Source organism: Siphateles boraxobius, unplaced genomic scaffold, assembly GCF_051911475.1.
Source record: "Siphateles boraxobius isolate OS27281-9 unplaced genomic scaffold, OSU_SipBor_1 39, whole genome shotgun sequence".
Lineage (NCBI taxonomy): Eukaryota > Metazoa > Chordata > Actinopteri > Cypriniformes > Leuciscidae > Siphateles > Siphateles boraxobius.
Window position 1 is genome coordinate 841615 of NW_027509019.1, and position 12897 is coordinate 854511.

General features: G+C 40.7%; 2 long non-coding RNA genes and 7 other non-coding genes across 9 annotated transcripts; 6 read left to right on the top strand and 3 right to left on the bottom strand.

Moving 5' to 3' along the window:
* The first annotated feature begins 886 nt into the window (after positions 1–886).
* On the top strand, positions 887–2048 carry LOC143703917 (uncharacterized). Its single transcript, XR_013191476.1, has 3 exons — positions 887–988; positions 1101–1230; positions 2006–2048. It is a non-coding gene; the product is annotated as an uncharacterized LOC143703917 (long non-coding RNA).
* A 5-nt stretch (positions 2049–2053) lies between these two features.
* Positions 2054–3395, top strand: LOC143703918 (uncharacterized). The gene is made up of 3 exons (XR_013191477.1): positions 2054–2153; positions 3077–3153; positions 3304–3395. It is a non-coding gene; the product is annotated as an uncharacterized LOC143703918 (long non-coding RNA).
* A 5234-nt stretch (positions 3396–8629) lies between these two features.
* Positions 8630–8701, top strand: trnag-ucc (transfer RNA glycine (anticodon UCC)). Its single transcript has one exon. It is a non-coding gene; the product is annotated as a tRNA-Gly (tRNA).
* Positions 8702–8927: 226 nt separating this feature from the next.
* Positions 8928–8999, bottom strand: trnad-guc (transfer RNA aspartic acid (anticodon GUC)). Its single transcript has one exon. It is a non-coding gene; the product is annotated as a tRNA-Asp (tRNA).
* Positions 9000–9339: 340 nt separating this feature from the next.
* trnag-ucc (transfer RNA glycine (anticodon UCC)) lies at positions 9340–9411 on the top strand. Its single transcript has one exon. It is a non-coding gene; the product is annotated as a tRNA-Gly (tRNA).
* Positions 9412–9637: 226 nt separating this feature from the next.
* On the bottom strand, positions 9638–9709 carry trnad-guc (transfer RNA aspartic acid (anticodon GUC)). The gene has a single exon. It is a non-coding gene; the product is annotated as a tRNA-Asp (tRNA).
* Positions 9710–11942: 2233 nt separating this feature from the next.
* Positions 11943–12014, top strand: trnag-ucc (transfer RNA glycine (anticodon UCC)). The gene has a single exon. It is a non-coding gene; the product is annotated as a tRNA-Gly (tRNA).
* A 226-nt stretch (positions 12015–12240) lies between these two features.
* On the bottom strand, positions 12241–12312 carry trnad-guc (transfer RNA aspartic acid (anticodon GUC)). The gene has a single exon. It is a non-coding gene; the product is annotated as a tRNA-Asp (tRNA).
* A 340-nt stretch (positions 12313–12652) lies between these two features.
* trnag-ucc (transfer RNA glycine (anticodon UCC)) lies at positions 12653–12724 on the top strand. The gene has a single exon. It is a non-coding gene; the product is annotated as a tRNA-Gly (tRNA).
* The last annotated feature ends 173 nt before the right edge of the window (positions 12725–12897 follow it).

A 12897-nucleotide genomic window follows, 5' to 3' on the forward strand; every position in this document is an offset into this window, starting at 1 on the left:
TAAGTCCTGCTGATGTTTTTTTGTTTTGTTTTTCGTCCAAAGTAAGGATTCTACCATATTTTTTTACGGTAAAATGCTGGCAACCAACCCTGACGTTTTTCTACCATAAATTTCACAGTTTTTTTTACATTGTGTTTTTTTTTTGCCCGTAAATTTAAGCCCCATAAAACATAAAAGGTTGCCACCATATTTTCTACGGTAAAATACTGGCAACCACAGCTGCCAGTTTTTTACAGTGTAAAAAAAGAGCTTTTTGGCAGCAAAGCCACCAGATGGGTTTGGGGAAAACAGGAATAAACAGTACCCCATGTCCACGGTTAAATATACTGCTGGATCTTTAATCTTGAGGGCCTATTTTTTGCTGGAGGTCCTAGACATTGGTCAATTATAGGTCGAAGAGATTCTTTATGGAGGAACAGTCTCTGATCTTTTGTCAGTTGTTCTCCGAGCTATAGGAGGAAACTCAGAGCTGTTATCTTGGCACAAGGATGTTATATAAAATAAAAAGGTTTATTGGCAACAATTAAAAATTGCCAAAAATGATGGCCAACTTGTTTTGGAGAAAATCATTTACTTCATAGTGTGATTTCAATTATTTTCCTACAATGAACGGTTAGATTTTTAAATGAAAGATCAAAAGGATAAACAATGCAGATTTAAATTTACAGCCATATTTGATCATATTCACCAGGGGTGCCAATAATTCTGACCACAACTGTAGGTAGTGTAAGCAAGCTAGTTCATCATACATTATTTACCTGTGGGTGTGTTTTGTGTAGCAGTGTGGTTGTGCAAGCCCTGATCCAAGGTTTCAAAAAAATACAGCCTTTTTTTCTTAGTTTTACCAGTTGTGTGCATTTATGTTTCATAGACGTGTTTGTGTTTGGATTGTGTTGTGACTAAGTGTGGATTGGCACAAGAGCAAGATGACCAAGACGAGCAAGAGAAGACCACTTACACCAGACCCTGGCATGTCAATGTTTGCTGGGTTAGTAAATTTATATCAAGAGTTTAATGATTTAATAAAACTTGAGATAAAGACTTCTATAAAAGCACTGCTTTCAGATGGTAGATCATATTTTACTTTTTTTGTCATCCAGAGAGCTGAAAAATGCAAAGGGAGTCTAGTGACTAAGAGCATGGTATTGACAGCTGCACACTGCTTTATAAAGGTGAATACAGATGAATCTGTATCATTTGCCAGTGCTGATGACATAACAGTTCACCATGGTAAGAATTGTTGCTTTAGTCAACAATGTTATGGAATGATTCAAGGTGACTCATGCTACTCAGAGAGTATCTCTTATAAGTCCGCTAAAAAATCAAAGCCAAATCGAAGAAAGTGTTGTGAACTTTTTCTTCTCAAGTGTAGAAAAGATAGAGTTGCAGACCAGGAGATTGTTGAGGTATAAGTTCTTTATTTCGTCGCTGTAGTCCTCTCAATCAAGTCTAACTAAGGGAACTTTACATTGTAGTTTATATACATTTCAAGGGGGAGGGATTGCATATAGGTGGAGACTTTTCTGAAAACAAAGCAAATGTAAATAAGGTATACAGATTGTGGAACCTGCTCAGCATGAGACACGAGAACAGGAAAGACATAGACTTCTCGTACTGAGATGAGACAAATGGTCTCAGTAATAAAATAACAGGTGTTCAAACTTGCTCAGCATGACTCTTCACCCGGTAAAACAATGAGAACAGGAAAAGCCTAGCCTTCTCGTAATGAGATGGGACAGTCAGGAATATCCTGCTGGGAACCCCTACCATTTGCAGAGATTTCCTGGTCTCATCATTTATAAACTTTCTCAATATAAAATACTATTGTATTGGAAATCTAAATTAAACATTTAAATAAATTTGTAATCCTACAAAAGTTTAAATAAAAAAAATATATATATAATTGTGAATTTATGTTGATTGTATCCTGTCATGCACAGACGCTAAACTACATTGATTATACTTTTTTATACAAACTATACTTTGCTTCAATTCTCTTACAAAGGTATTGGTGAAGTTAAAGCTATGGAGTTGATTCTTCATCCACTTTTTAATTTGAGAGGCCTTAAGGACAAAAATGTAAAGGAGTTTTATGATTACGACATTGCTCTGGTTAGGATGAGAGAAAACATTACGATATCTTTGATGGCAAGGTAAGATTCAACTACCCATTCCTTGGATATATATTTAGATGCTTGCAAACCTATTCTGCAGTCAACAAAATGATGTATTGGCTTTACTAAACTTTTTTATGTAAAAAGGTTCCACCGGTTCCACATTACTGGGTTTCGTTAAACAAACATAATTTGTTCATGTAACTTATAGTTGCTCTACAATGGCAGTGCTGCAATAATCCATAAGGTAAACTTAACTCAGAATTTGGCTTCTGTATGAGTTCAGTGATTCAGGTCAAATGATTGTGATATAATGATTATGTTAAAACACAACCAACATCTACAGATCACATTTTCTATTTGATTATCTGGCTATTGTAACTCAGATACAGCAGCCAGACAAAATATAAAGTTAATAATGTGGGGGTCAAGAGCCCAACTAAAACAAACACTGATAACCATATTGGTGACCTGAAATTCCGGTTTTCTCCTTCAGTGATTCTGCTTGTTAACATCAGGTGTCTTCAATAATGTTCAATCATCAATCAATTATTCACTTAATTATCTCATTAACTTTAACACTGCTCCAGTGTTCATTTAACACCCAGCTCAGAGTTTAATTGGGCCGCTTAAAATGACTTTCATGATGTTGAAGTTATTCGTTAAACAAAGTATGTTTGTTTAACGAAACCCAGTTATGTGGAACCGGTGGAACCTTTTTACATAAAAAAGTTTAGTAAAGCCAACACATCATTTTTTTGAGTGTTTTGTTTTTATCTTAAATGTTTGCTATAAGTAAATAAATAAGGCTTATAAACAGCTGTTGAGATGGTATTCTCAGTTGAAACGGAGTAAAGACTTGGACCAAAAACAGTATTCCATATGTCATGGCTTAACAAGCAGACTGCCTTGGAGTTCTGTATGGCCAATTAATGCTTTACATCTTATAACTTTCTACACAGGCCCATTTATTTACCTTGTACCAAATCATCAAACCGGGCTCTCAGAATGGATCTAGACTCCACGTGTGACGAGCACAGTGAGTATTTATAAAATTCAATTAATATATTTCTATGAAGATTTATAGTGAATAACATCAAAGTTCAAAACATACTCAAACTCATAATCCTTAGCTAAAAGATTAAAAAAAATATTCTATGATGAAATGATTATTTGTGTGCATGACCAGAGAGATCTCTGCTCCACCTGGAAGAGACTCCGGCTCACTTCATCAGACAGGGAACTCGTCGATCAGACACCCACATTCATAGTGGTGCAAAAGTGAGTGCTGTCCTTACAAAATTAGAACACTTTAATATGTGTTGTGCCTTTATTAGATAATACAGTGTATATGAGTCAGAAAACAACAGGGAGTTGTTCTCACTGGCCATTCAATAAGTACACTTTGCTAGTACTAGGTTAGACATGTTTTTTCCTTCAGAACTTAATCCTTTGTTGCATAGATTCAACAAGATGCTGGAAACATTCCTCAGAGATTTTGGTCCATATTGACATGATTGCATCACACAGTTGCTGATTTGTCAACTGCATATCCAAGATGCTAATCTTCCGTTTCAGCACATGCCAAAAGGGCTCTTTTGGATTGAGATCTGGTGACTTTGGGGGCCATTCGAGTTTAGTGAACTCATTTTCGTGTTCAAGAAACCAGTTTCCCTCACACCACAGCCTAAACCATTGATACAAGGCAGGATGAATCTATGCTTTCAAGTTTTTGCAGGAGACCCATCTAAATGTTGCAGGAGAAATTGAGACTAGCAGACCAGGCAACGTTTTTCCAATCTTCTATTCTTAGGTTTTATTGAGCTGATGTGAATTGCAGCCTCAGTTTCCTGTTTTTGGTGTTAAGGGAAAATGTAACAAAGAGATGAGAGAGACCATGGGGAACTTCTCATGTCCAGCCCCAGCTCAAGAAAGAATATTGCCAACCAAAGGTAAAACTGAAGCGTAATTCATTAAAACAGGGAAAAAAGGGAATAAAAGCTTCAGGAGGGAGCAAAAATAATAAACAAAACTATCCTAACTAAATTTTAATCTTCTTAATTACCTATAACAAAAATAAAGTGAAAAGAAAAACAGCAAAACTTCAGGTGTCTACAATCAGCACCTGAAGAGAAAATAAAGCGGGAAAACACAAAAGCAACAGTCAGAATTCAGTGATTTTGAAAATTCTGTAAACTATTTTGAGTTTCAAAATGCTAGAAAAGATGACTTGAGAGATAGTTATGAGAGCGTTAAAAAGCATTGTTGGACCAAAAGTGGACTGGTCAAAGATAACTAGTTGTGTACAGAAGAAGAATGAAACTGTTAGTCAGTACACAGAAATATTTTGTCAGTCAGCTGCTGCATACAGTGGTATAGCGGACACTTCAGAGAAGGTGTTAAATGATAATGGCCCCTTAGCTCGCACATGGTGTGATGGTCTTTTGTCAGAGCATAGAAATGCATTGCATTTCTTAAATGTCACATGGGTCACTAGAACCCTGCAAAACAACTTGGACAGTTTAGTTACTTGGGAAAGAAACTCTGATGTCAAGGCAAGAGTGAAAATTGCAGCAGCATCCTTTAAGGTCAACGCAGAGAAGCAACAGAAACGCAAATGTCCTAAGAGAGAGGGCAGCAGTTGTTATTATTGTGGTAAACATGGACATTGGGGAAAAGAGTGTAGAAAAAACAAAAAGAATGTTAGAGAAACTAACAATGTAACTCAGCTTCTGCTCAGCCTGCTGGCTCCTCTGAAGCAGCCCCTCCCCTCGTCATTAAGCTCGTTGGGCGGCTGTTTTAGTTGTTAACCAGTTGGGCTGTGAGTGCTTAATTTCCCCACTAACTTACAACAGAGATAAAAGACTTCTGTTTTTGTTTAATAGAACAAAAGGAAAGTAACTATCTCAGTTTCTCCTTTGGGGGACACTGGTTAAAGTAGACTCACAGCCTTAAATGTTATTTTACAGCACAGGCCTTTCATCATTAATAGTGTTAGGTCAGACTGTAAACGTAAAAAAAGCCATCATGCAGTGTCCACAATAATGCCGAATATTGTCTTACAGCTTGCACCTGTCACGAATCCGTCCTCATGTACAATGTCTGCTATGACTGAAGTTTTGTTAGAGGATGAAGGAGAAATTACTACAGACGAGCAGGTTATGCAGTAACGTCAATCACGGAAGTGTTAGCTTCAGGACGTCTTCCAGATCATTTTTCAGCTCAAGCTGCAGAACTAGTAGCCCCAACAAGAGCATGCACACTAGCTTCAGGATCAGTTGCTAATATCTACACAGATTCCAGATATGCTTTTGGGGTAATTCATGATTTTGGTGTCATTTGGCAAACCAGACAGTTTCTAACTTCTGCTGGATCCCCCATTAAGCATGCTGAATTAGTGAAAGATCTAATGTTTTCCATGAAACTTCCAAAGAAATTAGCAGTGATCAAAGTGAAAGCACATCTCACAACTAATACTACGGAAGCTAAAGATAATTATCTTGCTGATATGGCAGCTAAACAGGCTTGTTTCTATGCAACTGTACAAGTTTGTTCAGGTAGTGCAGCACAGAAGAAAATTATGCCTCCTGAATCAATAATTGATCTGTACAAAAACGTTTCCTCCATTAGAACCAAAGTGGCATGGGCCACATCAAGTGATGTTGATTACAGCAGCTGCAGTATTGTGTCAGGGAAGGAAAACCTGGACTCATTGTACACACTGTAAGGTTGTTCCCCCACCTACAGGGATAGGTTAGGACACGGAACCAGTGAGGAGCCCCGGGAAGTACCCAACGCAACAGGCTTCGGGGGTTAACCCTGGGGTGAAGACTTCCCTCATAGGCCCTATCCTAGTCCATCCTTACCTCACTGTTCCTTAGGTGTCAAAGGTTTAAGAAATAGGGAAAGAGGAAACAACAAAAGCTGACTCAGAAAAGTTTACAACCCTAGTGTTTGAACAAATACTGCTCTACTGTCTTTTGTTTTTTCTTTCTTACTCTGTGCAGACACCACTGATGACTGTCCCGAGACCCATACGCATCAACCTCCTCACCTGCGTATGAAGCCACAACCTCCAGAAAACAACTAGACCCACTGCCGAACATACTATCACGAAAGAAAAAAAAATACACAACGCAGAGACTCACATACGAAACCTTCAATCATCCATCGACATGATCAAGATTGTCCTACTACTACACATCATGAAGATCGCACAAAGTCCGGACTCCAGAAACAACATATTCTTAGAGCTGATGAATATGTCACAAATGCCTTGTTTGCTGGAAAGAAAGTGTGCATGTCACATCTGAAGATGACTGCATTCCAGGACTCACTTGTGCGCAAACATGGTGGGCCAACAAGACATTCTTGATCTTTCAGCAAATTACACCAGATGACTGAAGATTATTACCCGTAGGGACGTCACGGACCCTAAAATTGCATGTTTGTTTAAGTGTTTAAATTTGTATTTTGTGAGAGTTATTTAGAACTCTCAAAGGGGGAAATGTAGGATTACAAATTTTATTTAAATGTTTAATTTAGATTTCCAATACAATAGTATTTTATATTGAGAAAGTTTATAAATGATGAGACCAGGAAATATCTGCAAACGGTAGGGGTTCCCAGCAGGATATTCCTGACTGTCCCATCTCAGTGCGAGAAGGCTAGGCTTTTCCTGTTCTCATTGTTTTACCGGGTGAAGAGTCATGCTGAGCAAGTTTGAACACCTGCTATTTTATTACTGAGACCATTTGTCTTGGAGTTCTTATCTCAGTGCGAGAAGTCCTGCACCGTTCTGTTCTCATGTTTCAGCTCATTTACATGCTTTGTTCCTCACAATGTAATCCCTCCCCCTTGAAATGTATATAAACTACAATGTAAAGTTCCACCGTCTCCTGGTCTGAGCTTCTAACTTTTCTACAAAGAAAAAGATCACTACAGTGCCTGGTAGGTCAGGTCAATAAGTTCATGCAATTTTTTTAAGTGCCAGGTCCAAACAAAGAGAGTTTCAGTTCATCTGCACCTGCCAGCTGCTAATGTATTGCGAAAATTCTTGCTGACCGCACAACCGGGCTTCCAGTCTACGTTCAAAGGCCTGCGTTGGTGGTATTGTGGTGAGCATAGCTGCCTTCCAAGCAGGTGACCGGGTTCGATTCCCGGCCAACGCATCACATTTGTAAATTAAAGACCTTGATTACGAGCATTCTTGCTATGGGTTCGATTCCTGGGTCTGTCCATTCTTGCTGTATGGGTTCGATTCTCGGCCAACGCATTGCATTTTTCTCAAGCTGTCTTTAAAACAGTCGTCCGGGCCCCTTGCCAACTTCCCTGTAACTTGTTTGCTGGAGCAAAACATTTGTTAAGGTCTTTTGGCAGCAGTAAAGGACTGAATCTCCCCGTCGGGGAATCGAACCCCAGTCTCCGCGTGACAGGCGGAGATACTTTCCACTATACTAACAAGGAGTTGCAGAGACAGGTAGTTGTATCCGATCAGCACGGCTTGCAGGAACGGCGTCATGCGTCATTTTAGCTCAACGCTTCACAGAAGCCAGTGAATGCAAAAAATAATCTAATACCGTTTAAATATGAAGTGTCTGTATAAAATGTGTTACATTATTAAATTAGATACCTTGTTTTTTAATATGGTGCCTGGTAGGTCAGGTCAATAAGTTCATGCAATTTTTTTAAGTGCCAGGTCCAAACAAAGAGAGTTTCAGTTCATCTGCACCTGCCAGCTGCTAAAGTATTGCAAAAATTATTGCTGACCACAGAACAGGGCTTCCAGTCTACATCCAACAGTCTTGCGTTGGTGGTATAGTGGGGAGCATAGCTGCCTTCCAAGCAGTTGACCGGGGTTCGATTCCCGGCCAACGCATCACATTTGTAAATTAAAGACCTTGATTACGAGCATTCTTGCTATGGGTTCGATTCCTAGGTCTGTCCATTCTTGCTGTATGCGTTCGATTCCCGGCCAACGCATTGCATTTTTCTCAAGCTGTCTTTAAAACAGTCGTCCGAGGCCCCTTGCCAACTTCTCCTGCAACTTGTTTGCTGGAGCAAAACATTTGTTAAGGTCTTTTGGCAGCAGTAAAGGACTGGATCTCCCCGTCGGGGAATCGAACCCCAGTCTCCGCGTGACAGGCGGAGATACTTTCCACTATACTAACAAGGAGTTGCAGAGACAGGTAGTTGTATCCTATCAGCGCGGCTTCCAGGAACAGCGTCATGCGTCATTTTAGCTCAACGCTTCACAGAAGCCAGTGAATCCAAAAAATAATCTAATACCGTTTAAATATGAAGTGTCTGTATAAAAAGTGTTACATTATTGAATTAGAGACCCTTTTTTTTAATATGGTGCCTGGTAGGTCAGGTCAATAAGTTCATGCAATTTTTTTAAGTGCCAGGTCCAAACAAATAGAGTTTCAGTTCATCTGCACCTGCCAGCTGCTAAAGTATTGCGAAAATTATTGCTGACCGCAGAACAGGGCTTCCAGTCTACATCCAACAGTCTTGCGTTGGTGGTATAGTGGTGAGCATAGCTGCCTTCCAAGCAGTTGACCCGGGTTCGATTCCCGGCCAACGCATCACATTTGTAAATTAAAGACCTTGATTACGAGCATTCTTGCTATGGGTTCGATTCCTGGGTCTGTCCATTCTTGCTGTATGCGTTCGATTCCCGGCCAACGCATTGCATTTTTCTCAAGCTGTCTTTAAAACAGTCGTCGGTGGCCCCTTGCCAACTTCTCCTGTAACTTGTTTGCTGGAGCAAAACATTTGTTAAGGTCTTTTGGCAGCAGTAAAGGACCGGATCTCCCCGTCGGGGAATCGAACCCCGGTCTTCCGCGTGACAGGCGGAGATACTTTCCACTATACTAACGAGGAGTTGCAGAGACAGGTAGTTGTATCCGATCAGCGCGGCTTCCAGGAACGGCGTCATGCGTCATTTTAGCTCAACGCTTCACAGAAGCCAGTGAATCCAAAAAATTATCTAATACCGTTTAAATATGAAGTGTCTGTATAAAACGTGTTACATTATTAAATTAGAGACCCTTTTTTTTAATATGGTGCCTGGTAGGTCAGGTCAATAAGTTCATGCAAATTTTTTAAGTGCCAGGTCCAAACAAAGAGAGTTTCAATTCATCTGCACCTGCCAGCTGCTAATATATTGCGAACATTCTTGCTGACCGCAGAAGAGGGCTTCCAGTCTACATCCAACAGTCTTGTGTTGGTGGTATAGTGGTGAGCATAGCTGCCTTCCAAGCAGTTGACCCGGGTTCGATTCCCGGCCAACGCATCACATTTGTAAATTAAAGACCTTGATTACGAGCATTCTTGCTATGGGTTCGATTCCTGGGTCTGTCCATTCTTGCTGTATGCGTTCGATTCCCGGCCAACGCATTGCATTTTTCTCAAGCTGTCTTTAAAACAGTCGTCGGTGGCCCCTTGCCAACTTCTCCTGTAACTTGTTTGCTGGAGCAAAAGATTTGTTAAGGTCTTTTGGCAGCAGTAAAGGACTGGATCTCCCCGTCGGGGAATCGAACCCCGGTCTTCCGCGTGACAGGCGGAGATACTTTCCACTATACTAACGAGGAGTTGCAGAGACAGGTAGTTGTATCCGATCAGCGCGGCTTCCAGGAACGGCGTCATGCGTCATTTTAGCTCAACGCTTCACAGAAGCCAGTGAATCCAAAAAATAATCTAATAATCTAAAACGTGTTACATTATTAAATTAGAGACCCTTTTTTTTAATATGGTGTTGTAGGATTACAAATTTTATTTAAATGTTTAATTTAGATTTCCAATACAATAGTATTTTATATTGAGAAAGTTTATAAATGATGAGACAAGGAAATCTCTGCAAACGGTAGGGGTTCCCAGCAGGATATTCCTGACTGTCCCATCTCAGTGCGAGAAGGCTAGGCTTTTCCTGTTCTCATTGTTTTACCGGGTGAAGAGTCATGCTGAGCAAGTTTGAACACCTGCTATTTTATTACTGAGACCATTTGTCTTGGAGTTCTTATCTCAGTGCGAGAAGTCCTGCACCGTTCTGTTCTCATGTTTCAGCTCATTTACATGCTTTGTTCCTCACAATGTAATCCCTCCCCCTAGAAATGTATATAAACTACAATGTAAAGTTCCCTTAGTTAGACGATGTTGGAATGACTGCAGCTACCGACAAACAATAAAGAACTTCTGCTTGGAAAACTTCCACTGTCTCCTGGTCTGAGCTTCTAACTTTTCTACAAAGAAAAAGATCACTACAGTGCCTGGTAGGTCAGGTCAATAAGTTCATGCAATTTTTTTAAGTGCCAGGTCCAAACAAAGAGAGTTTCAGTTCATCTGCACCTGCCAGCTGCTAATGTATTGCGAAAATTCTTGCTGACCGCACAACCGGGCTTCCAGTCTACGTTCAAAGGCCTGCGTTGGTGGTATAGTGGTGAGCATAGCTGCCTTCCAAGCAGGTGACCGGGTTCGATTCCCGGCCAACGCATCACATTTGTAAATTAAAGACCTTGATTACGAGCATTCTTGCTATGGGTTCGATTCCTGGGTCTGTCCATTCTTGCTGTATGGGTTCGATTCCCGGCCAACGCATTGCATTTTTCTCAAGCTGTCTTTAAAACAGTCGTCCGGGCCCCTTGCCAACTTCCCTGTAACTTGTTTGCTGGAGCAAAACATTTGTTAAGGTCTTTTGGCAGCAGTAAAGGACTGAATCTCCCCGTCAGGGAATCGAACCCCAGTCTCCGCGTGACAGGCGGAGATACATTCCACTATACTAACAAGGAGTTGCAGAGACAGGTAGTTGTATCCGATCAGCGCGGCTTGCAGGAACGGCGTCATGCGTCATTTTAGCTCAACGCTTCACAGAAGCCAGTGAATGCAAAAAATAATCTAATACCGTTTAAATATGAAGTGTCTGTATAAAACGTGTTACATTACTTAGACAAACTTGTGCATGCTTTCATCACCAGTAGGGTGGATTATTGTAATGGACTTCTCACTGGCCTTCCCAAAAAGACCATAAGACAGTTGCAGCTCATACAGAACGCTGCTGCTAGGATTCTGAGCAGAACCAGAAAATATGAACACATCACACCAGTCCTCAGGTCTTTACACTGGCTGCCAGTTACATTTAGGATTGATTTTAAAGTATTATTACTGGTATATAAATCATTCAATGGCCTAGGACCTCAATACATTGCAGATATGCTCACTGAATATAAACCCAACAGATCACTTAGATCATTAGGATCACATCGGCTAGAAATACCAAGGGTTCACTCTAAGCATGGCGAGTCTGCTTTTAGCTACTATGCCAGCCGCAGATGGAACCAGCTTCCAGAAGAGATCAGATGTGCTCCTACAGTAGTCACATTCAAATCCAGACTCAAAACACATCTGTTTAATTGTGCATTTACTGAATGAGCACTGTACCACTGTTCGTCCGACTGTTTGCACTGTATTTTATTTTATGTTTTAATTATTCTGATTTCTGTATTTTATATTTTATTCTAAACTGTTTTAATTATTCTGATTTCTTTTGATTATTTTAATTTCTTCTATGTAAAGCACTTTGAATTACCATTGTGTATGAAATGTGCTATATAAATAAACTTGCCTTGCCTTGCCTTACATTATTAAATTAGATACCTTGTTTTTTAATATGGTGCCTGGTAGGTCAGGTCAATAAGTTCATGCCATTTTTTTAAGTGCCAGGTCCAAACAAAGAGAGTTTCAGTTCATCTCCACCTGCCAGCTGCTAATGTATTGCGAAAATTCTTGCTGACCGCACAACACGGCTTCCAGCCTACATCCAACAGTCTTGCGTTGGTGGTATAGTGGTGAGCCTAGCTGCCTTCCAAGCAGTTGACCCGGGTTCGATTCCCGGCCAACGCATCACATTTGTAAATTAAAGACCTTGATTACGAGCATTCTTGCTATGGGTTCGATTCCTGGGTCTGTCCATTCTTGCTGTATGCGTTCGATTCCCGGCCAACGCATTGCATTTTTCTCAAGCTGTCTTTAAAACAGTCGTCGGTGGCCCCTTGCCAACTTCTCCTGTAACTTGTTTGCTGGAGCAAAACATTTGTTAAGGTCTTTTGGCAGCAGTAAAGGACTGGATCTCCCCGTCGGGGAATCGAACCCCGGTCTTCCGCGTGACAGGCGGAGATACTTTCCACTATACTAACAAGGAGTTGCAGAGACAGGTAGTTGTATCCGATCAGCGCGGCTTGCAGGAACGGCGTCATGCGGCATTTTAGCTCAACGCTTCACAGAAGCCAGTGAATGCAAAAAATAATCTAATACCGTTTAAATATGAAGTGTCTGTATAAAACGTGTTACATTATTAAATTAGAGACCTTGTTTTTTAATATGGTGCCTGGTAGGTCAGGTCAATAAGTTCATGCAATTTTTTTAAGTGCCAGGTCCAAACAAAGAGAGTTTCAATTCATCTGCACCTGCCAGCTGCTAATATATTGCGAACATTCTTGCTGACCGCAGAAGAGGGCTTCCAGTCTACATCCAACAGTCTTGTGTTGGTGGTATAGTGGTGAGCATAGCTGCCTTCCAAGCAGTTGACCCGGGTTCGATTCCCGGCCAACGCATCACATTTGTAAATTAAAGACCTTGATTACGAGCATTCTTGCTATGGGTTCGATTCCTGGGTCTGTCCATTCTTGCTGTATGCGTTCGATTCCCGGCCAACGCATTGCATTTTTCTCAAGCTGTCTTTAAAACAGTCGTCGGTGGCCCCTTGCCAACTTCTCCTGTAACTTGT